The sequence below is a fragment of the Euphorbia lathyris genome, chromosome 3 (assembly GCF_963576675.1).
Source record: "Euphorbia lathyris chromosome 3, ddEupLath1.1, whole genome shotgun sequence".
Lineage (NCBI taxonomy): Eukaryota > Viridiplantae > Streptophyta > Magnoliopsida > Malpighiales > Euphorbiaceae > Euphorbia > Euphorbia lathyris.
This window is the reverse complement of record NC_088912.1, coordinates 38,165,148-38,190,597: the sequence shown is the minus strand read 5'-3', so window position 1 is coordinate 38,190,597 and position 25,450 is coordinate 38,165,148. Positions and strand designations below refer to the sequence as shown.

The 25,450-nt window shown below is 33.6% G+C and overlaps 1 long non-coding RNA gene and 1 pseudogene across 2 annotated transcripts; both read right to left on the bottom strand.

Annotated features, from left to right (window-relative positions):
- Nucleotides 1–11,425: 11,425 nt before the first annotated feature.
- LOC136222620 (uncharacterized) lies at nucleotides 11,426–15,644 on the bottom strand (annotated as a pseudogene).
- Nucleotides 15,645–21,973: 6,329 nt separating this feature from the next.
- On the bottom strand, nucleotides 21,974–25,109 carry LOC136221656 (uncharacterized). 2 transcript variants are annotated; one of them, XR_010685246.1, is made up of 5 exons: nucleotides 25,037–25,109; nucleotides 24,867–24,994; nucleotides 24,563–24,602; nucleotides 24,443–24,481; nucleotides 21,974–22,402 (listed from the first exon to the last, which is right to left on the bottom strand). It is a non-coding gene; the product is annotated as an uncharacterized lncRNA (long non-coding RNA). The 2 variants fall into 2 exon arrangements; XR_010685245.1 differs by lacking the exon at nucleotides 21,974–22,402 and having other exon boundaries at nucleotides 23,304–24,481.
- Between the last annotated feature and the right edge of the window lie 341 nt (nucleotides 25,110–25,450).

Here is a 25,450-nt window from a genome sequence, read left to right as displayed (position 1 = left end):
ACCTAACAAGCCAGGACCCAAAAAGAATTGGGTACCTAAAGGTAACTGATTACATTGCAGGTAAGCCTGAGGTGTGCTGAGAAGTCAAAGATGTGGTATATTAACAGCACATGCTTAAGGCATATGACTGGTGATGAAACTCAATTCATCGCATTTGAGCGTAAATGAGGAGGAAGCGTAAGTTTTGGAGACAACAAAAAGGATAAGATAGTAGGGTCAGGAACCATTGGAGGTAATCCTACTATTGAGTCTGTCTCCCTAGTCAGCGGGCTCAAATATAACTTACTCAGCGTAGCTCAGCTATGTGACAATAGGAGAAAAGTTATATTTGATGCTACTGGATGTAAAATATACGAGGGTAAGACAAATGAGTTAATTTTAACTGCCCCTCACATTGATAATGTCTTTATGCTAGACTTAGAGAAAAAGTTTTCAAAAAAATGTATACTTAGTTTCAAAGGAAGAAAATTCCTGGCTATGGCACAGGAGACTTGGTCATGTCAGCATGGACCTCCTGGCCAAATTAGCAAGACATCAATTGGTTGAGGGATTTCCAGAACTTAAATTTGAAAAATATCAACTATGCCATGCTTGCCAAGCTGGAAAACAAACCAAACAATTTTTTCATAGTAAAAACATTGTCTCAACTAAGCGTCCATTAGAGTTACTACACTTGGATCTCTTCGGTCCAGTCCAGCCGCTGAGTCTGGGTGGAAGAAGATTTTCCTTGGTCATTATAGATGACTTTTCTCACTACACTTGGGTCATCTTGCTGAGTAGCAAGGATGAAACCTTTGAGACATTTTCAAAGTAGGTTAGAAAACTTGAAATTGATAAAGACCTAAAATTGGCTCACATCCGAAGTGATAATGGTGGAGAATTCAAAAACCAACAGTTTGTTGAATTCTGTGAAGCCAGCGGCATTGACCATAACTTTTCTGCTCCTAGAACGCCTCAACAAAATGTGGTTATTGAAAGGAAGAACAGAACCTTGGTTGAAATAGCCAGGACAATGATGAGTGAGCATAGGCTTTCAAAGTACTTTTGGGGAGAGGCTGTTAACACATCGTGCTATATTCTTAATAGGGCTCTTGTTAGACCTATACTAAAGAAAACCCCTATGAACTTTGGAAAGGACGAAAGCCCAACATTGGATACTTTCGTGCCTTTGGCTATAAATGTTTTATTTTGAATACCAAAGATAGCTTAGCTAAGTTTGACTCCAAAGCTGATGAAGCTATCTTTCTAGGCTACTCAACAAACAGCAAAGCATACAGAGTTTTCAATAAACGAACTCAAGTTTTAGAAGAATCAGTACATGTAGAGTTCGGTGAAATTAACCCTGCAGGTAGATACCAGCCGCTGACTGAGGATGATCCACACTCAGTTTCAGCTGATCAAGAAACAGCCGCTGAGTCATTCCCTCAAGGGCTGACCAAAGGTAAAAGTGAACCTCAAATTGTTTTCACTGACCAGTCCACTCCTGCAGAGATTGTTGAAACACAGACAACGCAAGACATCAATCTACCAAAGGAAATAAGAATACCAAGAGGACACTCAGAGAGTGCTATTCTTGATGCCACTGAGAATACCCTGATGACAAGGAATCAACTCAGGAGGTACCTCAGCAACGTAGCGTTCGTCTCAGTTCAGGAACCAAAGAACTTCGTTGAAGCTGAGCCAGATGAATTCTGGATGAGCGCAATGCAAGAGGAACTTGATTCGTTCCGGAAAAATGATGTATGGAAGTTGGTGCCACATCCAAAGACATGGAAGACCATTGGAACAAGATGGGTCTTCCGCAACAAGCTGGATGAACAAGGGAATGTAGTCAGGAATAAGGCAAGACTTGTAGCTCAGGGCTACAATCAGCAAGAAGGTATTGACTACGGTGAGACCTTTGCCCCAGTGGAAAGACTAGAAGCAATACGTATTTTATATGCATATGCATCTTACATAAACTTTGAACCGTTTCAAATGGATGTTAAAAGTGCATTTCTTAATGGAGTTATAAACGAGGAAGTCTATGTAATCAGCCTCCAGGGTTTGAGGATCCTAAATTCCCAAACCCCGTTTATAAACTCAAAAAGGCTCTATACGGCCTCAAGCAAGCACAACGTGCTTGGTATGAGAGGCTGACCAGTTTCTTGCTGATCAGAAATTACGTCAGAGGTAAAGCTGATACAACCTTATTCATTAAGAGAAAGGGTAAAGATACCCTGTTGGCTCAAATTTATGTTGATGATATTATATTTGGTGCAACTAACGAGTCAATGTGCAAGGAATTTAGCAAGCAAATGCAAACTGAGTTTGAAATGTCAATGATGGGAGAACTCAACTTCTTCCTTGGACTTCAAATTAAACAAGGCAAAAATGGCATCTTCATCAGTCAAGCTAAATATGCCAAGGAAATATTGAAAAAATATGATCTTGAAAATTGCAAGCTAATATCCACTCCTATGGGCACTAACACTGTCCTATGCGCTGACGAGAATGGTAAGTCAGTAGACAGCAAATTATATCAAGGTATGATAGGCTCTCTACTTTACTTAACAGCAAACAGACCGGACATTCAGTTCTCAGTATGCTACTGTGCTAGATATCAATCTAACCCTAAGGAATCTCATTACATTGCTGTAAAAAGAATCCTTAGATACTTGCAAAGCTCACTGAACGCAGGTTTATGGTATCCCAACGCTCATGATTTCACACTCGTTGGATACACTGATGCTGACTATGGATGAGACAAGCTTGAACAAAAAAGCACCTCTGGAGGATGTCACTTCTTAGGGAGCTGTCTTGTATCCTGGTTCAGCAAGAAGCAAGCGTCAGTAGCATTGTCTACCACTGAAGTTGAGTACATTGCTGTTGGACACTGTGTTGCTCAAGTCCTATGGATTAAGCAACAGTTGGAAGACTATGGTGTTCAAACAAAGACAATTGAAGTCAGATGTGACAACAAAAGTGCAATTGATCTATCAAAGAACCCAATTCAGCATAGCAGAATGAAGCATGTCAGCATTCGACATCACTTCATAAGAGACCATGTACTCAAGGGTGAGATAAAGCTGACCTTTGTCCCAACGGATGAACAACTTGCGTATATCTTCACAAAGCCACTGGCTCGTGAGCAGTTCAGCATACTGAGAGAAGCCATTGGTATGTTTAATCCTCTTCAGTAAATTCCTATTCTAAATGTATATTTATGCTGAGTGAATTACTACGCTGAATGATTGATGCAAATGCATGCTGAATGATTGTTATGCTGAGTACTTAACACCAAATAAATGAATATCAAATACTGAGTGAATGTGCACACCGAGTAATTATCTCAAACTGAGAAATCATCCATTTATAAAACTGACCACTCAGAATATGAAACGCTTAGTATTCTAAATGCTGAGTATTGAAGCCGTTGCACTTAATGCCTAGAGCACGCGAATAGCCACCTAGGATGACGTCTGCGCCGAATGTGTCATAAATGCCAGGATCTTTGTCAGTTGACAATACCAAGGCAAAACTGACACATGGATTCGATAAGATCCACACTTCACCGTTATAAATAATGGGTAAATCCCCATTTTTTATTTTTTTACGTTTAACGAATTCTCTGGCTTAGAAATTCTCTCTCTAAAAACTCTCAAGATTTCCAGACCTTTTCTCTAAAACAATGACAAAGGTCTCCTTGAACCTCTCCGGTGCTGGCCACTCTAAAAATAGTTCCGATGAACATTTTGGTCACCCTACTCAGACTAAGGCCTCCACTCTGAGCAAAGGCAAAGCTGGCCATGCCTCTAAAGGAAAACCTACCAAGGTCAGGACCTATACAAAGGTCTTTGAGAATGTTCGTGAATGGAAAGTTGAGCCCTCAAGATGGGTATCTGAGGCCTTCGTACAGTCCGAGCAACCTTTCTGTGAATGGATCTCACAAAATGGCTGGACTGAGCTATTCTCCATAAGGAATGCTACCTACCCTGACCTAGTAAGGGAGTTCTACCACAATCTCCGTGTTGCTGACGACAATCAAGACCATCTAGTCACTGTGGTAAAGGAGAAGACCATATTCATCAACCCCACCTACTTAGCTAACTTGCTGAAGCTAAAGAATGAGGGAACCAAGCTGAGGAGATCTGGGGATCATGAAGGAACTGGGTACGTTGCCAGTTTCTGTAAACCTGCTAGCCACTCTGGAGAAATCTCCAGTACCTCGATGGGTCAGCACCAAAAGATGGCTCATTATCTGCTGACCTACTACATCTACCCAAAGATCAACTGTACAACCTCAGCAACAAACTTTGAGCAGTGCTTCATATGGCACATGCTGACTTACACCCCCATCAACATGCCAGTCTTTTTTATTGCTAGCTTCCAAAGGAGCACCAGGACGCTGAGGCTGGGATCACTCATCATTAGCATCCTCATTGACCATCAGGTGGATCTTACTGATGAGGAAAGGACTTATGGCTCTGAGATCACATCTGCTTCCCTTTTTGCCCTCAAATTCAACCAACCCATCAAGAAAGGGAAAATTGCTGCTGTCCAGCCTGCTGAGGGAACCCAGCCTGCTGAAGGGACAACTGTCCAAAAAGGGAAAAGGACTAAGGCTCCAGCTTCTCGCAAAAGGAAATCTATTGAGACCCCCTCTAAAGATGCTGAGTCTCCAGTAAAGAGACTGAAGTCAGCTGAGAAACGTCCCAGGCAAGGTGAGCCTGATACTGAGGACAGAGTTGACACTGATGCACAACCACTAAAGAAGAAGAAGTCTTCTTCACTGACCCCGATAGATGCTGTTCCCACTGACTTCATCAATCCAAGTGATTCACACTTCACCTTGTGTTAAGGAACTGATGCTGAGCATCAAGAGAATGATGTCCAACTGGATGACTAGTTCATTGCCCAAGTGGAAGAGGAATTAGACAATGATGAGGAAGAAGATGATGAACAAGGAGAAGAACACAGTCATGATGCTGACTCCGAGGAGACAGCTAGTGAGGTTGAAACTGAGCCAACTCATACTGAGTTTGCTGCTGAAGAAGAACATGCTGAACAGACTATCCAGCAAAATACTAATCAAGAAGAGCATTCTCCTTCTCATTCTGACGAGTCCATCCAAGCTGACACTCCTCCTCATCGCAGAAGAAGACTGGTAAAGGCAATTCAACCAACTGTCCCTAACCTTCTTATCCAGAAGCTGACCAAGGACCCTTCTACACTTAAGCTGAAATTTTTCAGAAAACAAACATCTTCTACTCCACCGGCTTCCTTTGAAAAGCAAACCTCTGTTTCTTCACAGGAACAAGCCAACTTTAATGCTTCCAACCCTCAAATCCAATCCGAGCAAGTTCTCGATGTAGCTGCTGCTCAAATCAACGTGCTGACTTCAGAAAATCTAGCTCCTGTCAGCACTGAAACTAATCAGCTTCCAACCAACACCTCTGCCGACCAATCATCCTTACCAGAAAATCCAGTGCAGATTGACAACACAATTCCAGTCACTGACCACACTATCAATCTAACTCCTCTACCGACCGGTCATACTGAGGCAACTAGGCGTCCTGAGGAAGAATCTCTAAGCTATCTGAATGCCACCGAGTCAGGCAGAAAAAATCATAAACTCGGTGCAGTCTCTACTCAACGATCTTCCCTCACGTGATGAACCTACTGCTGGGTCAATCACCAATGACTCAACACAGCCATCCTTAGTAACTCAGCTTCTTAGTGAAGTTAAGGGACTCAAGGATCTGCTAAGTGTTATGGTCTCCATACAAGCACAACAGCCCAAGCAGGACTCCATAACCAAGCTCACCGAGCTCCATCTATCAATGGTTGAACATCTCAATACTCTTCAAGGTCAAGTTCAGACTCTGTCAGCTATGAACACGCGATATGCAACTTCTGATGAAGTCAAAATGCTCTTTGCTTAGCTTCACACTGAGCAAATCAAGACCAACAAGCAAATGGTCTCCTATTCTCAATGCTCAGTGGAGCAAATTGGAGAGGCTGTTCGATTGCTGAACTTGAACAAACAAGAGATGGACACTGATGCCATAAAGCAAAATGAGATATTGTTCGTCACCAAACAAACCTTCAACCATGTACGTCACAGCAACATTCAGCGTTAATACTACGACTCAGCCTTGCTGAAGACATTTCATCAAGTAGTTACTGGCCTGTCAGATACAATTACCTGGATGGGTAAATCTCAAGCTTTCATAGTAAGCATGCTCAGCGCTACTGAACTCAATATACCCAAAGAGGTCTCAGATGATGGAGTTGCTGTCTTTGATGGTGTCAATGAAAGCGCCGATAGACTTAAGGTGCTATCCACGGAACTGACCAGGGCCGCCTTAACCGATGCCTTTAGGATTCCTCCTCCCGATGCTGACAAAACGGGGGAGAAAGAACAAGCTAGAACACAACATGAGCTTAGTCAGTCTAAGCAAAAGAAAAAGAAATAGATATAGGCTAGCTCAGTATATGCTAAGTGTGTAGTCTCTATGTTTTGCTTATTAGTCAGTCTAAGCAAAAGAAAAAGAAATAGATATAGGCTAGCTCAGTATATGCTAAGTGTGTAGTCTCTATGTTTTGCTTATTATTCTATCTTTTTCTGTATACGCTGACTACTTCTATTAATATCAATACTTGCATCTTTTTATCCAAAACCTGAGTTATGAGTTATTTTATACGATGTTGAGTATTAAGTTATTATGTATCTTCAAAATATATCAACTATGTTTAATGCCTATAAAACTTGTTGATTGTACCTAATGCCGATAATATGTTTGACATTGACTTGTATGTTTGAAAATTGTTTTATAAAACTCATTGAACAACAAATTACTCAGCGCTCTCTAAATGATAAATCTTCTGCTGCATACTGAGTAAAGTAGAATATATTTCTTGAAGCTGACCTATATCTGAAAAACTGACCTTAGACTAAATCAATTAAAACCAAGTCAGTAGCTCAACCCTTACGGGGGAGTTTGTTGAAACACCTTTCCACATGATTTTGATTTGACAAAATTGTTTAAGTAAAATTAAATATATTCTAAAAAACACACTAAGTTTAAATGCTTTGATTTATTCTACTAATGTGTTTGTTCAATGTTGAGTTACATTGTTTATAAGATATAAGGACTAAAAGGCTTAAGGCCCAAAACGGAAGTCAAAGTCCAAGTCAAACGGATCGAAGACCACTCGGCCCGTGTATGTGAAACGCTTCCGTTGTGATCAAAATGCAGCTCAGCACAAGAAGGATCGAGAAGACCTTCCTTGAACAACTTCGGGATGAAGCTGCTGAGTTGTCTCGACAAAGAGTACAAGATAGCAGCTGAGCGAGAGCAACTTCCAGATAAAGTATTTCCATATCGGGTAAAGTTCAGAAGACACAGCATGCTGTCTAGTTGACATTACCACAAATGGAGAGACATTTTGTCGCACTGACTAAAAGCTGCTCAATACTGACTGAAGACAGAAGATACTCAAATCTGATTGGCCGAGAGCTCTGAGCAAGACTGAGTGACAACGAAAGGAAGCCATTTCCCTCCAACAGTTATTTCGAAATTGGAAATGACCGATGCCATCAGACGTCTCTATAAATAGGGCCATTCAGACACTTCTCAAACACAGAACTTCATCAAGCCATTACGCTGACCAAAATTCTACTCAAGTTCTGTGAAGAAAAGAAAAGCAAGTTGTTACACTAAATTTCATATCTTTTATGTAAAAGTCTAGAGTGATTATTCAATCATCTAAAGTGTCTTAGCAATTGTTGTTTAGGACAAACACTTATCATTCCTAGAATTAGAAAGGAGAGGCTGAGTACTCGGTTATAGTACTCAGCGTGAGATTAGGATTGAGTAGAGGTATAGAGGAAGGTACTCTTGTCATACTCAGTTTCTAAGTTGTAAAAGGTTTGAGGCTCTACCTTTAAAGAGCTCAGTAGAGGATTCGAAAGCTCGGAACGTGTTCCGAGGACAGGACGTAGGCTTAGAGGCCGAACCTGGATAAATCTGCTGAGTAACATCTTTCTAACCTTAAACTCCTTAGTATATAAATTGCTTGCTTAAAACAAAACTGACCAAGTAAAGAGGTCACACTGAGTTGTGCATATTGAGTATCTGAGTTCAGGAATAGACTCTTAGTGTTATCTCCCGACTCAACGAAAGAAGCTGACTTAGTCACCAGTTGACTAAGCTAGTGTCTTAATTCACTCAGTGCGCTGTCCAAATCTTTTCAAAGAAAAAGAGTTCAGACTTAACGTCAAAAAGTTTAAATAGTTCCTAACCCCCCCCCCCCCCCCTTGGAACTATACTTGTAACGTTATAAGGGACCAACACACCTGCTCTTTGCATACACAACTAGCAACCGAAAAACCAAAGACTAGACAAACAGAGGGTTAATAGGTAACAAAATAAGCATACGTATTCTTCAAAACTTAAGTTTAAAAAATCCCCGGCAACGGTGCCAAAAACTTGGTGTGGTAAATAGCGACGCTGGCAAGTGTACTAGGTCAGATGTAGTATTTAGTGAGACCAAGTGTCGTATTCCACAGGGATTGGACTCAAGGAAGAAGAACAGGTTACCTTAAGTGTTAGATTCTTAGTTGGATGAATAATGTGTGAGAACTTAACATAAACAAAAACAAGTGAAAAGTAAAATAAAGGAATCCAAGATAGACAAGCACATATCTAGCCATACGCCTAACGAACAACTGTGCCTAACTTTTATCGCTAAATGATATAGATCTATATTCATGAGTTGGGTCTCTCTCTCATTGGTCACTAAGGTCCGGTGTCCCATTTCCAAAGATACTAAGTAAGTAATATTAACCAAGTGTCCTTGCGCTAACATACGAACAAGCATTAAGCAACAGAGAGCATTCGTAAAGAAACCCCAATATATGGTAGTTTTCGTATCCGTCCACTACAACATATGCCGATTAGCTGTTTCCATTACGTCAGAGCACTGTTGTTTCATCCTCAGTAACTATCAAATAGACTCGATTATGGATAAAAATACTTCATTCATTGATAAAAGATACTTACAGTCACCGTCTAAATGGTTGGCTAGGCCTGCAGAAGAACTACTCACTCATTGTCATGAGTGAACAACTTGTTCTTCCCAAAAATATTCTTGCAACGGAAAATAAAAACAGAATATAAAAACTAGTGGTGGCGGTAATGCCGAGATACCTATTACAATAATATTTCTCCTATTTATACTCCCCTTACATCAACCCTAATTACAAGGGCAAAAAGTCACAAAATGGTAAAAACAAGGACAAGTAAACAATCCTCCTACACTTGGCGCAAGATGGAAAGCTGTCTTGCTTTCCATGTTTTTCTCTCTTTCTCTCTCCTGTAACTTGCTCGACCCGCGCGTTTATCCGTTTCCTTCCAAATGACCCGTTAATGCTATTGTTTAAGCTGTTCTGTTCTACTGAGAGGCTGGTCGTGAGGATTCCTGCTTGAACTGTAATTTCTGGCTGTTTCTTCCATTTCTAGTTGAAAACTAGAACTTTGAAGCTCTTTTCCATGAATGATTGTCCTCATAAATTTGTTCTTTTTACTCGCATCAGTTACTGCTGTTAATTTTTCATTCAATATGGGTTGGATTTTATCTAGTTTGATAGGTTAGGTACCAAATATGACCAAATAATAGGTTAGGGGCCAAACACATAAATTTTGGTTAGGTCAGGGACCAAAAAGTGTTTTAAGCCTATTTTTAACCTCCTAAGCCTTATTAATATATGGTAACGGATCTATTAAAAAGATTTGACTAAAATACCCCTTATACATGAAGTTGATTGTAATCCCATAAATTACATACAAAATATAAACTAAATATAAATTTTCAAAAAACTGGAAATCCTACTATAGCCGAACTAAAACAAGGGGTCTGCATGTCTGACTTTCCCGTCGATCTGCTACATATCCTATCTAAACTTGATGCAGACGGTCGATAAAATAAAATAATATATTTTAAGATGATGTGTTAAGTTTTGGTAACTTTAGAGGTGGATTAAATTATAGCTCGTGCGAATCCAAAGTAGCAAATTGTCCATCTTTTCCACAATAATTAAGAAATGTAATTAATTTTAATTAGAAATTTAATTATACTTGTATTAATTGCATCAACTAATAAAATTTATCTATTTTCAACATAAAAAGGCAATTTAAATAAGGATATTTTTTGTAAGAAGTAATTAATGTGCATGTATTGTGGAACAATTTTTTTTCTTCTAAAAATCCATCTATTGTTGACTGGAGGGAATAATATTTATGAAATAAGAAACCGTTCCACATGCATACTTTTGACAGTTTATTAAAGTAATTTCAATAACACACGATTGAACCATTATAGCGAAGGCGCTTCAGCATCTTGGACATTCCAAGTATATTAGTCATTAAACTTGTATTAATGGAATTTTTTAAGCTCATACTCATCTTATACCATTTACCGAGTACTAGTAATTCCATTAAGATCGGGTAGTACGGAGTATCCACACGTACAGTACCCCTTCCTAACCATAGTCTTAATAGTAATATGCTTAAGTGTCAAAATAGGTACCTAAAGTTGGTAGCTAGAGTTAATTAAGTCTAAATCGAAGTTTAGGTATCAACTAAGCCCTAAAGTACATGATTAATTTAGTCCAAAACGGAAAAACAGGAATATTGTAAAATACGTGGAAAAGCAGTAAATACGGAAAAATGCAAAAGAAAAAAATAAAAATTTGAGAAAACCAGAGAAACTTATGGCAATACTTAAAACTCATGTTTCACATTTTCATGTTTTTACGGTTTTCACATTTTTTTTGTTTTTCTGGTTGTTAATTGTTTTGCTACTTTTTATAATTTTTCCGTTTTTTTTTGTTTTTACCTTTTTCAGAATTTCTTTAAACAATACATATTAAATATTTCATTAGTTGATTGTAATAATTAAATTTTAAAAGTAAATAGAAAATTATATTTGAGGGTCAAAATGTCTTTTTAGACTACTTCATTCCATTTCACCACTAAATATAAGAATGACTATTTCTAAAGAATACTTATTTTGTCATCTCATAATTTAAATATATTTTTTTGTGATACGTAATCTATTTTATGAACTAAACATCACTTTAGGCACATAAAAACTAAAATAAAGGTCATAAAAAAATTTAATTAAAAATAAAGATAGGAAGTTAGGAGTAATTACAAAAGACAAAATCAAAATTAAATACCTTGTGAATGCGAAGAAAAAAAAAGGAGTTGAGCTGGTTTCACATATGGAAAGAGAATAATATGGCATCTCATTAACTAAGTTGGTTTATGAAAAGAACAAAACAAAAATTTTGAAAGAAAATAGAGTATGGGTCACGTGAGAGGTTACTAGAGGACAAAAAAAAAGACCTATAAAAAGAAGAGTATAAGACTTATGAATATCATCTATTACTGCCACCAATTACGCCTATTTCCAAACTCAGATTGTTTTTTCTGTTCGAAAACAAAGTCCTCCATATGAATGTCTTCCCAGTTCCTCCAAATCCATAAACAAAAAAGAATCACCATTTTTCGATCCAATTTCCTTGATAATTGTTTCGAACACCATTTTTTGATCACTATTTAAAGACAACATAAGATGATCACTTTCTTCTTCCAACAACTCTCTATCATAACCAAGTTCATCTTGAATGAGACTATTTCTTCCTTCCTCAATTAGGCATGCATCTGGGAATGGTAATGAAGGGTAATCTCTTAAGCTTTTCCCATTTCTATTCAGATTTTTCTCTATCTCAGAAAGTGTGAAGTTTTTTAACTGCTCATCATCCATTTGCAAATCTAGAAAACAAAACATGATACAGAAAATAAAAGTGTTATTTATTGGATCATAGTTTTCATTTCTATTATCATATGTTTGATTCATTTTGATTTTCTAAATAAACAATACAATGTTGATATCAATCCTACTATGTTTTTATGTTGAATTTTTGAATTTAAATATAACTAAAGATAAATTAAAGCAATGCATTATAAATGTATTACCTTGGTTATTAAGGAGCCTTCGTTGGCGATATAGGATGTCATCGGAAAGTAAATGCCATGTTTGATTCCAAACTGATACCGGACTTGTAATGCAATTTGAGAACAATAGAGAATTAAACAATAAACGAAGAAAATGGCATGTTCCCTAGAAGGATGCTTCTTGAATTGCATACACGTACTCTTTGTCATCATCCAGTAAACCCAATGCAAAGCAAGCCTCTTTGAAAGTAGGGTATAAGATATTATTCACTGTTCTTATGTCATCATATTTGGTTGGGCCTTTCACAATATTCAACAATATTCTGAGATAATACAACTCACCTACTCCTGGATGAACGTAAAATATTCTTCCAACACTTAGCCCACGCTTTCTAGGACACCATTTCTTGATCTTCTTTTTTATACTGGATGTAGGGTCAATTACTTCCACTTCTTTCCACACAAACTTATTTGGAAACTCAACATAAGTTAACTCTCGCGCTTCTGTATATTCTTCATTTGCTCTCATCCATTGCAAAAACATGGTTCCAGCGTCATTACCTCTTCTAACAACATCCTCAATTGGCTCATCGTCATTAAACACAATACTTTGTTCATTTGGAAGATGGAAACTGAGTCTTTCAACAGCCGGTTCACGGTAGTTAATGTGAAATGCAAATATTCTCCATGCTGCCTCACAAGGAGAAATGTATCTACAATCATAATACATTTTAACTTCATCCTCGATGCCATCACCAGCATTTCCCTTTTGTTGGTAAAAAGCAGTAGTTATTCGATCATTCCCCTTGTTTATGTACTTGAACAAATATTTGATTGCTCTATGTTGATTGCACCATTCCACATTAATATGCGCATCATATTTCAATAATAACTGCTGATTGTATGGCACAACATATCTATTGTCGAGAAGAATTTTGTTTTTCAATATTGTTCTTCCATTATCTCTTCTCATGTACAACAGATATCCATTTTCATCAACACTTGTCTCCTTATTAAATTTCTTTGGAAAGCGCTTGGAACATTTTCCATCTTTCATGCATGGTGATTTGTTATTTGAAACACCACAAGGGCCATGTAGCATGAACTTTTTAACCAACTCATGTAACTGAGGATTCTCACCTGGTTCTGGAATTTCTACTGAAATGATCTTGTCAATATCTTTTCCCGACGGATGCTTATCTTCTGGATGCAAGAACAACAACATATGTGCATGTGGAAGGCCACGCTTTTGGAATTCAATTGTATACATAACTGGAAAATTTGTCATGTACAAACATGTGTAAGAATAATCATTATTGAAATGTTCTAAATTATAATATTATAAAAAATAAGGACTTACGGGCTTTTATCTTTCCAAATACTTTATCATTTTTCAGGTCATGAACCAACTTATCCAACTTCATCTTGAAAACTCTTGTTATTATATCTGGTCTATCTTCTGCTTTTAAGCCTTCTTTGTCAATGAATCTTTGTATTTCCACCCACTTTGAGTTGCATGTGAAAGTGATGAAAATATCAGGATATCCAGTCCAGCGACATATTGCCATCGCATCTTGATAATTTTGCATCATGTACCTAAGGTTAATATCAAACACTTATATTAGTTAAGATTTTGTTAGATAATGTTATATGTAATATTTGAAATTTAACAACTTTTGAAAAACATTAAATAAATTTTGATTTTTTTTTATAATTTAAGAGTACACGCACCTTGCACCACCAACGTATGATGAACGGATTGGTTTCACCTTTCAATATTGCATCTGATAGCCCTTTATATAAATCTGCTCTCAAATTTTTTTGATTGTTCCTAATGTAGCTCAACCTTTCGGCCTCTATCATTGTGTAAGAATCAACCAAAAATTATTGAAACAACTTCCGTGAATTCAAAATAGATGATCGTTCATTGTTTCTTTGTTGTATTCGATAACTAAAAAACTCCCGCATACTAATTGTTTCCCTTTTTCCATTCTTATTATTGTTAAACAAAATATCTTTTCGAAATCCATCCTGGCCTAATGGAAAAGGCAATGGATACTGCATAGGCAGATAAGATGGATGTAACTCATTAATACGCTTCAACATACCATTCTTAGTCTCGATTATAATGTCTCTGCATGTTTCTGAAGTATCAACATCTCCCACTATTAAACCCGCAACTTCCGAAGCACTTGGCATGTTGTACCTTCGCCCATCTGTTTTCCTACCTCCAATCAATCTTAATTTTACCTCTGGATATTCATCATTAGCCAATCTATCCCTGGCTACTCTAAATGACTGTGCTAAAACATTGTACTCGTCCAACATAACTTTTAGGTCCTTAATGATGGATTCGTCAAAACATTTCTTCGAATTTCGAGAGCTGGATTGATATATTGAAAAAGGTAACAGTTAGATAAAAAAATTAATTCTGCTACAGTAATGATAAAACATATAATAACGTACCAAAAGGATCCCGCTCTGTTAGAAATCTCATTCTCTGTATCATGTATGTAAAGTTGTGCAAACTTTGGTTGTGATCCATGTTGTGGTAGCAAACTACCAATCAAGTGGCAATTTTGACCATTAAGTCTGAAGACATATGGTCCATTTCCATTATTCAGTGAAGAATCAATCTTACCACCCATTGATGTAAAGGAGAACATCATATTATATGCTCTAATATTTTCTATGAATGATTTACTACGACTGTCACTCCCATACAAAAGATTATGTAATGTATCTGGGAGATCACTCATTAATGGTAATTTTACTTTCCCAGCCCCACAACATAATGTAAATATAGGTACACTGGAATTTCGCTGCTTACGAATTCGCTCTTCATACCAAAATAATGCACCACAAAAAGAGCATATATATTCGGGAACTCCAAAATCCAATATATCTGCATTTTGCATAATTTGTAGTTTATTAAAAAAATTCTAAGTATATTACTTATTGTATTTAAATATTATATATTGATCAATAGAATAAAAACATTCAAATACAATATTAAAACGATGCATATAAATTTTGTGATTAAATTTCGATACAAATAGAAAATAATATATTTATGGAGAATAAATGTAATACCATTATTAATATGCACATCATCCGACGTGGTGGTGTTTGGCTTACGCTTTTCACGAACTGGTGAGTTTTCAAATGAATTAATGTTTCCTACATATGAATTTATGAATTATTATGAAATTGACTAATATTTGAATAAATAATTACTTTCTAACATAAAATTAATGAAATACCATTAGTAATGTCTTGTAGATAAATCCTTCTATCTTCACTCGCATGAAAATTCTTTATACCCGTAGATGAAACACCTTCAACTCAAAAAAAATGTTTATTAATTCACAAATAACTATAATTGTTTCAAACAATAACTCACATATCTATAAAACATAATGCACCATTTTAACCCTCATATGAAATAAAATTTACGATAAAAAATAAGTTTAAGATTTTGACACAATGATTTTAATTAACTTGCAAGTTTTTTGGTTGGATATTTAAATGTAAAAATATCGAAATATTCAAAATCTATTAATTACCTGATCGAAACTCCTTTATATTGGAATTTAAGTTCATGGAACGCTTCTCTTGCAATTTATTCTTCCTTTTCATCCTTGCCTCATGGCTTTGCAAGTGAGAATTTTCTCGTGATAGGAAAAACAGATGATTTGGTGTCTTCTTAGCACACAAGGAAAGTCAAATAAGTTTGACATTTGCATATATAAATTTATTATAAATGGCTGATTTATAATTTATAATGTGCATAAATTATATTTACTTGTCTAGTTGATGAGCCGACATTGGAGAGATCTGCAACTATAAATAAAGATATTGAAGATTGTTAAACGAAAAAAGCAATTAACAAAATTGACTTAATAATAACAAAACAATCATAGACTTAATTCAATATATTTAAATTATTAAAATTACCAGTTTGTGACGTATTAGTTTTTAAAATTTTATTGTGTGAGCGTTTCTCAATCAACTTGTTTTTCCTCTTCAATCTAGCAAGACGAGTTTGTTCCAATGTTGCGAGAGATTGGTCATTTGGAAACATCCTACAAAAAAAAATCTCATTCATGTTAATTACTGTTATTTTTAAATTTCCAAAAAAAAAATAGTTAGAAGCTCAAAGACTTATTTGTTAATTTTTATACATTTAGCCCACGCTTTCTAGGACACCATAAAGCTGATGACTCAGATTGGCCAGACCGAATAACGTAATAAATAAATAAATAATATATATAATTGATTTGAAATTATTTTTTACCAATTAGATATAATCTAATACATTAACATGGCATGACATACTTTTCTTTTCCAAATTTAAATTAAATTTTCTCGAGTAAACGTTTTGTAACATAGAAAATGGCTGCTTATAATATATAATAAAGTTCAAGGTATAATTAAAGAATGATAAAAAGTTAAGAATTATTTAGAAAAAAAGGTTAAGAATCAGAAAAAGTGAGGAAAGAGTATATTTAGATAAAATGAGAAAATGGTGCAATGAGAATTTAGGATAAAAAGCTTTCCCATATATAGGACGAACCAATCCTAGTTTGTGTACAATAAATAAAGTTCCACATCAACGGAAATACATTGCCTTATTATTTTCATTGTTTAATATTATTATTAATTAATCCAATGGTGAAAACCACACCCAAGTAACGTTACTTTGTAAAAATCAAAGTAACCATAGCGGGCACCTATTTATATTAATGGTTAATAATATTATGTTAGTTGATATTAACTTTATAAGGAAAAATATTATTAAGGAAAGTAATTTTATAAGTAACATACTTAAGAACAAAAAAGGCAGCTATAATTATTTTATAAGTATCTATGCAAACCTTATCACACGGTGTTAGTGTTAACAAAAGAGTAAAAAAAGTGACTGTTTTGTTTTTCCTATATTTATATTTTAAGTAAATAAATCAGATTTAAAAGAATTTTTAGTGGAGAACGAAAAACAGGAGTTTTTATGCTGGACTTCAATCAATCAATTTTTTTTGTAAAGTCAATTTAATTACTTATACTCTGCTGACATTTTATTTCGCAGTTGTTCATTTTTCAAGCCTTTAGTCTTATTTTTCATCTATTACTTTCAAAAAAAAAATATAAATACAAATATTCTATATAGTAGGAGTATTATTTATCATACATTTATTTTATAATATATATTACTTCTTTGAAGGAAAATTATTATATATATTACTAATTTATATATATAATATCATCCGGTTCAACCAGTCCGAGTCAACCGGTTGAACCCATTGACCCCTAAACCCTTTGTCATACCAGTTCGATGGATGGTTCGGTTTTTAAAACATTGATAAAAACATCTTCAATTTTTTTTGATAAAAACATCTTCAATTAATTTGCCTATAATTTTCTCAAAATAAAAAAAAAACTATTAGATTAAAGGAAAGAAAACATTAAATTAAATAAAAAAATGAAAAAATCTACCTGTAAGACTGATTTCTGCTACCATTACATGCAAAGACTTGAAGAGCGCTCGCTCGTGACCAGCAAATCAAATGCAAATTTATAGATACAAAGATTAATATAAAAATCAAAATAAAGTTGGATATAAGCATATAATCATATAAAAAAATTAAAATAATAAAAAAATTATCAAGTTTTTTCTTACCTCACATCAAGAAGATTCCACAAAATAAATGAAATGAATAAGAGAGTTCACATCTATCACCTCAAATAATATCTTCACCTTTCTAACTATTTCATGAAAGATAAAATAAAAAAAAAAGCTTTTGCCAATACCAAACAAAAAACTATTTCAAATATTATAAGTTTATACTCATTCAAGTATTTATATATTGAAAGGAATTCAATTTGTACGTGATTTGTGATTTGGTGTGTTGAAAGTGGGGGTCTCACTCCTAACCCACTATTCAAAACACTATTCCACTAACTCTTTATGTAATCCACTACTTAAAATACTATTCCACTAAAACACTAACACTTTATATAACCTACTATTCAAAACACTATTCCACTAAAACACTAACTTTTTATATAATTGAAGAATATCCCATAAAAATAATTATTCAAATTTCATAAATCAAACAATTAATATTCAAAATAAACCAAAATTTGCCAACTAAAAAAATAAAAACCATCTAAAATAAATATTCTCTGAATTAAAAAAAAATTCAAAAAAAATTAAATTGTCAATAGATAATATTTCAATCATCCTTTTCGATCTTAATTCTCTTTGATATCTTTGTTGTTGACAATTCATCTTCAGCGCTGCTGCTTTCATCCGAACTTTGAATAATCATCACCCGTTTAGATTTTGAACTTGTAGGTGTTTTTGAACTTTCTAATTCCTGATTATCACCTACACCATCTATTGATTCCTGATGACACAAAAACCATGTTTTGTTAAAAAAACATTATGTAATTTGGCAATTTTACAAATAATAATAATAGAATCAATAATAAAATCTTACTTGATTTTCATCTCCTTTTTTAGTAAATTGTGCGATCAACGTGGCATCATCAGATATCTTAGAAATAGAATAAGGTGCTGACTCAAAGTCCAAATTAAAAGGACTAATTCGGATCTTGAAAACGTATTTCTTCTCCACCAATTGATTTAGCAAACTTGGATTCTACAATTTTTTTAGAGATCGTAAATATATATTGATCCAATTTAAATTTAATCTATAGTAAAATTTAATTTATTTTAAAAGGCTAACCTCATCTTGACTTCCTTTGAGGTCAGAGGCAGTTATTCTCAATAAATCAAAAGCATCACGGTCAAATAGAACAAATGACACATTTGAAGTTTCATCCACAACGCGACATTGGATTTTATATCTAATAGATTTCAAAATCTTAATTAACAGATACATTTAAATAAAATTTAAACAAATGACTATACATAATAAATATTTATAAAAAAAATTAAGGTCATTAAAATTACCTCACAATAGCACATGCATTAGTATCATTACATTTCACGCAAACATATTTGGTGTCCTCAAGGTGAACCTTTTTCTTGCAAATTCTACATGAATTGTAGTACCAATCGTTCTTTGTTTCAATGCATGCAATGGTTCCAACAACCACATAATCACCCACCTAAAAACATGAAACATGAGTCTAAATTATTTATGTACGGGTTGAGATGTATAAAGATAATTTACCTCATTGGAATCTTGAATTTCCTATAGAGATGAAATTTTACAGTTTGGGTTGAAATCACCAAGGGTATTTATCAGATTGCTAGAAGATAAGTGGCTCAAACACAACGATTTTTCTTCATCCAAATTGAACCTATATATTTTATTTATTCAATAATGGTTTGAAATATATGTTCATAAAATAGCGAAATAAAAAAAAATGAGTTCAAAATTACCTCTCTTTGTAAGACACGGTCTCAAAAAAGTCATCATCATGAATGATTCTCGAAGAATTTATCGAATTAGATAGTGTTGCACAACCTTTTTTTATTGTAGTTGAACAATTAAAGTTTATCTAACCACAAGTTAAAATAATACAATAATCGAAAGAATATAATAATAACTTTACCTCGCCATTCTCCAATTTTTGCATATTGAAAAATGATTACTTTTGGATCATTACTCGATGCAAAGTATGATTGAATGTCTACAACATAGTCATCCCAAAAAGTGCACTTAATTTCATTTTGGCTATATAAAATTACAAGAATAATAATACATTAGTATTAAGCAAAAAAAATTGTAATTCACTAAAAAAATGTCCAAGTTTAATAAATTCGTATTTCAAAAAATGATAAATGATAAAAAAAAATTTGTATTATTTCTTACTGATGGTCCATCAAAATTGCATGCAATCTGTGTGTTTCTTTTCCTTCTTTGGAATAACTAACCATTTCACTAATAGACAGTACCACTGCTATTATATCTGACAACCAATCAAAGATATAAGAAAATTAAATATAATTAATAATAATAATATCATAATATCTGTTTGAAATTCACAAACTTACCAATCAAAAAATTAACATCCACTGCTTTTGAGAGAACGTCATCTATTGATGTAAAATCAAAAAAAGACTTTTTGATTTGTGGACAATCTATTTCTTGTACACATGTTTTATACATGAACCTCAATTTGTATTTATGCGTTGACGCCCTATATTTTCCTCCATTCTCAATCACCTGGAAACTCTCAAACGCATATGTTTTTCCTTCTTCTAAAACATCCACAAACTTTTTGAGACAATTTTGATACAATTGAGCTTCAATAGTTGAATCCTATTTTTCATGAAAATAAATTTATTTATGTATAACCACAAAATAAACAGGTTAAAATTATGATTATGTTAAGAGTTTGAAAAAATTACCTGTTCATCTAAAAATACCATGCCTAATCCCTCGTTCTTCTGTAGTGAGCTCTTCCATAGTCTTATAATTCGAGCTTTGAACCTCCATTTTTCTTTAGTTGCATTAATGTCAGAGACGAAATTGTATTTTGGAGCCATTACTTTTTTGAGATTCAAAGGGAATGAATATAAAAAAAACGTAACAAAACAATGAACCCATAAATAGTATATATAGATTTATATTTGAAGAGTTATTTTAAAATTAAAATTGGTATACGAATGATTTGTTAGATAGATTATGCTTATCTTTTTTTTTAATTTAAATTTATTAATTTTCACAAGTTTAATCCATATTGATAAATATATTTTTTTTAATAAAAGTATATTTTTCGGTTTAAGTGGGAAGAAGAGTCTAAAAAATATAGGAATGATTTGTTAGATAGGTTGATGCTTATCTTAATTTTTTTAATTTAAATTTATTAATTTTCACCAGTTTAATACATATTGACAATTATATATTTTTTTTAATAAAATTATCTTTTTCGGTTTAAGTGGGAAGAAGAGTCCAAAAAATATAGGAATGATTTGTTAGATAAATTGGTGCCTATCTTATTTTTTTTAATTTAAATTTATTAATTTTCACAAGTTTACTCCTTATTGATAATTATATTTGTTTAATAAAATTATCTTTTTTCGGTTAGATTGAAGTAGAGTCCAAAAAATCTAACTAATATATATCTATTTTTCTAAACAATAACTAATATATATCTTATGGTTATTTTTTTTTAATTTAAATTTCTTATTTATCTATATTGGCGGTTATGGTTTTTTTAGGCAAAAAATATTATTAGGCCCTCATATTTCATTTTTTGGTTCATTAAGTCATTTATCTTTTATTTGGATATATTACACCCTGATCATTTATTTTTGGTTTCATTAAGCCACTGATGATCAAATTAGTAAGTTTTGAATATATAATTCAGTTAAAAATACGCTATTAACTTCATCTGTATTTGAAATTATTAAAAAAAATATTTTTTACAGTTTGAATTAATGTTTTGACAGTTTTTCTGTTAACCGAATTTTATGTTCAAAATTATTTGTTTGGTTATCTAGAGTTTAATGAGACAAAAAATAAATGATCAGGAGTTAATGTATCTTAAAAAAATCAAAAGCTTAATGAAGCAAAAAATAAATCCTCCGAAGCCTAATAATGCTTTTTACCTACTTTTAAAATATAATATAAAATTCATTCAATAACTACTAAACTTATGACCTTAAAATTGAAATTTTCAATAATTTAGATGGAGTTAGATTAGAAGATAGAAATTTGATCCATATGAGATTTTATGGAGTTAGATTAGAAGTTAGAAATTTGATAGTACAATAATTAGGAATTTGAGATTTGATAAGTTGGAAATTTGAGTTAATTTAAGTTATAATACACTTGTTTCTTTCACCATGGAATATATTGATTTTTTTTTTGTTATTGGAAGAGAGAAAAATGAGTGATTGAAGAGAGAGAATGAGATATTGAGGAGATAGGAAAATAGTAACCTACCAATTAGGGATTGGTTATAGAAAAATAAAAATAAAATAAATGAAAGAATAAAAATAGTAATGTATCAATTAGGAATAGAGCTCGGACATGGATTGAAAGGGGAACATATGATAATCCAAGGACTATTCCATAAAGGAATTCGTTACACGTGGAATATATCGCCATTTCGGATTCACTTTAGCTCCGAATTCGGGTGGATAAGATTTTTATGATATTAGCCTCGTTGACGACTTTAATTTGCCCCTTTCGGTACCACCACAAGGCGGCGGCGGTTGTAAGAGCCTAAGTTGTCCGGTGAATATAAACTCTATTTGACCGCCGGAGTTGGCAGTGAAGGGAAGAAGTGGTATGATTGCTTGCAAGAGTGCTTGTTCAGTGTTAATCAAGTGTTAGATTGTTGTATATCTCCCAACATTTCATACTGTGCAACAACTCTTAACTTGAAGAGAGGAAGATAAACACTTTGAGATCAACCTGAAAACATTGAAGAAGACATCAAAATTAAACTCTCTGGAAGCTGAAAGAGATAACGTTTTCAAACCGAAACAAAAAGCCCTTATAGATAATAAACCAGTAAACTTTGAGAAAAAATGGACATATAGTGAGGAGAATCTTCATTTGCATGATGCAAGAGCAACGAAACATATTTGAAAGAAAATAAAAATCATAAATAAAGCCAAAAGATATTGTGATTGGAGAATGGAAAATAATGCCCATATCAGTCACCTCTATTCATTTACGCAATCCCATATCCATCCTTAATTTTACGTGGTCAAGAAATGCAGGTGAAATTCCTAAGTTCACTATCTCCTTTGGTTAAGGAAAGAAGGTCAATGGAACCCAATTAATCACACCTTGCAACATCAATTTACTGCCATGAATAACATAATCTCTCATACAATTCAGTTTTTATTACTCCAAAAATTCACAATGAGCACTTACCTGGGACTAATTCTCTTTCATGAAAGGAATAAAATGAAGAACAATGAGAAATACAACAATGAAAATCAAAACAAAGAAAGGGAATGCAATGGGAGTAGATGAAAAAAAAGCCATGGAAAGGAAACTACATAATTAACCATAGATAAAAAGAAACAGCAACAATAATTGTGATTGGAGAATGGAAAATAATGCCCATATCAGTCACCTCTATTCATTTACGCAATCCCATATCCATCCTTAATTTTACGTGGTCAAGAAATGCAGGTGAAATTCCTAAGTTCACTATCTCCTTTGGTTAAGGAAAGAAGGTCAATGGAACCCAATTAATCACACCTTGCAACATCAATTTACTGCCATGAATAACATAATCTCTCATACAATTCAGTTTTTATTACTCCAAAAATTCACAATGAGCACTTACCTGGGACTAATTCTCTTTCATGAAAGGAATAAAATGAAGAACAATGAGAAATACAACAATGAAAATCAAAACAAAGAAAGGGAATGCAATGGGAGTAGATGAAAAAAAAGCCATGGAAAGGAAACTACATAATTAACCATAGATAAAAAGAAACAGCAACAATAATTGTGATTGGAGAATGGAAAATAATGCCCATATCAGTCACCTCTATTCATTTACGCAATCCCATATCCATCCTTAATTTTACGTGGTCAAGAAATGCAGGTGAAATTCCTAAGTTCACTATCTCCTTTGGTTAAGGAAAGAAGGTCAATGGAACCCAATTAATCACACCTTGCAACATCAATTTACTGCCATGAATAACATAATCTCTCATACAATTCAGTTTTTATTACTCCAAAAATTCACAATGAGCACTTACCTGGGACTATCATATTAATCCTACATGAACTTCTTTAATCCCATAAACATAAATTTAATCCTACATGAACTTCTTTAATCCTAGTTTCAATTTCAAACATGCAAAACAATTCTAATAATTAGGTTTCCATCTTATTTAGTTTACATAAAATAGTTTGAAGCCATAAAGTGGTGCGCAAAACTAATCCTAGCCTTTGACAAACTCAATTGGTTTACACCAAAATGCTGCAATTCTAAAAAAAAATATTGTTTCAAATAATCACAGAAATTCAAAAACTTTCCAAGAAGCCTGATAGTTCTCCATTGATCCCACCAAGAACTGCTCAGAATCAATCAGAAAGACCTAATCTAATACTGGGTCGGAGCAGCGATTTCGGATACTTTCAGCCAACAGAAAGAAGTAGAAACTATGATCAAATGAGTGATAGAGATGTGATTTTCTTAAACCAGCAGAACAGAACAGAATCATAAACAAAATTTCTTGTTTTTAAGTTTGAAAATATGTTGTTATTTTGTTCCAACTCCACTCACCATTACTTATTCTACTATTAATGGATTAAATTATTTTACAACCTATTAAGCCTATCACACTGCAATCTATTTAAAATTGGACAACATCAGAATAACCCCAAAGAAAAATGCAGAATCAAATCTCATATTGGACTGAAAAGAAAAGGAAAGTAAATCAAACGATAACAAAATTGAGCTGAAATCAAAATTAGGAACTTTACCTCTTCATGAGTTGCCCATACTAACAGGAAGATAGAAAGCTGCAGAAAATTAGAAAAATCAAAAGGAAAGTAAATCAAGCAGTAAAAGAATTGAGTGGAAATCAAAATTAGGAACTTTACCTCTTCAGGAGTTGCCATTGGTAGGAGGAAGATCAAAAAGCTACAGAAAATTAGAAAAATCAAATGAACAATCGAAAATAAATTGTTACAAACATCTATCTATAACAGCTCTGCATTCAAATCCCCAAATTAGAAACCCAAATTCAAAGCATCAAATCCTCAGATCTCTAATTATAGTTACTGACCTTGTTATATACTTCAGAGAAAAAATCTTCATTAAGAAATTAACGACTCAAAATATGGCAAGGATTCACAATTTCACATAGAAGCAAAAAGAAGAACAAAATTAACAAAAACAACCAACCAGAACACTGTCGTAACCAGCGGGGTGAAGAAGAGCATATAAAAAGAGTTGAATCATTCAATCGATCCGATTATCTGCCGGAAAACCTATCAATTTGACGGAAGCGATCCGATTATCTGCCGGAAAACCTATCGATTTGATGGAAACGATCCGATTATCTGCCGGAAAACCTATCAATTTGACGGAAAATTGATGAGAGAAAATAGCAGCGAAATTGAAAAGAAGATGGAAAGACAATCTGAAAAAATGCATATAAAAATAAAGAAAGAAAGAGAGATTAACCTATCAATTTGACGGAAACGATTCGATTATCTGTCGGAAAACCTATCAATTTGACGGAAAATTGATGAGAGAAAATAGCTGCGAAATTGAAAAGATGGAAAGACAATCTGAAAAAATGCATATAAAAATAAAGAAAGAAAGAGAGATTTTTGTTTGAGGAAGAATCTTACCAGCAGTTACAAAGAGTGAGTTTTTCCTTAAATGTAGTTGGATTTTTGAAAGAGTGGAGAGGGAGCAGTTGAATAACAAATTAGGTATTACTTTGAAACATGTAGATGTAAAATAAAATTGAAGCTTTTATG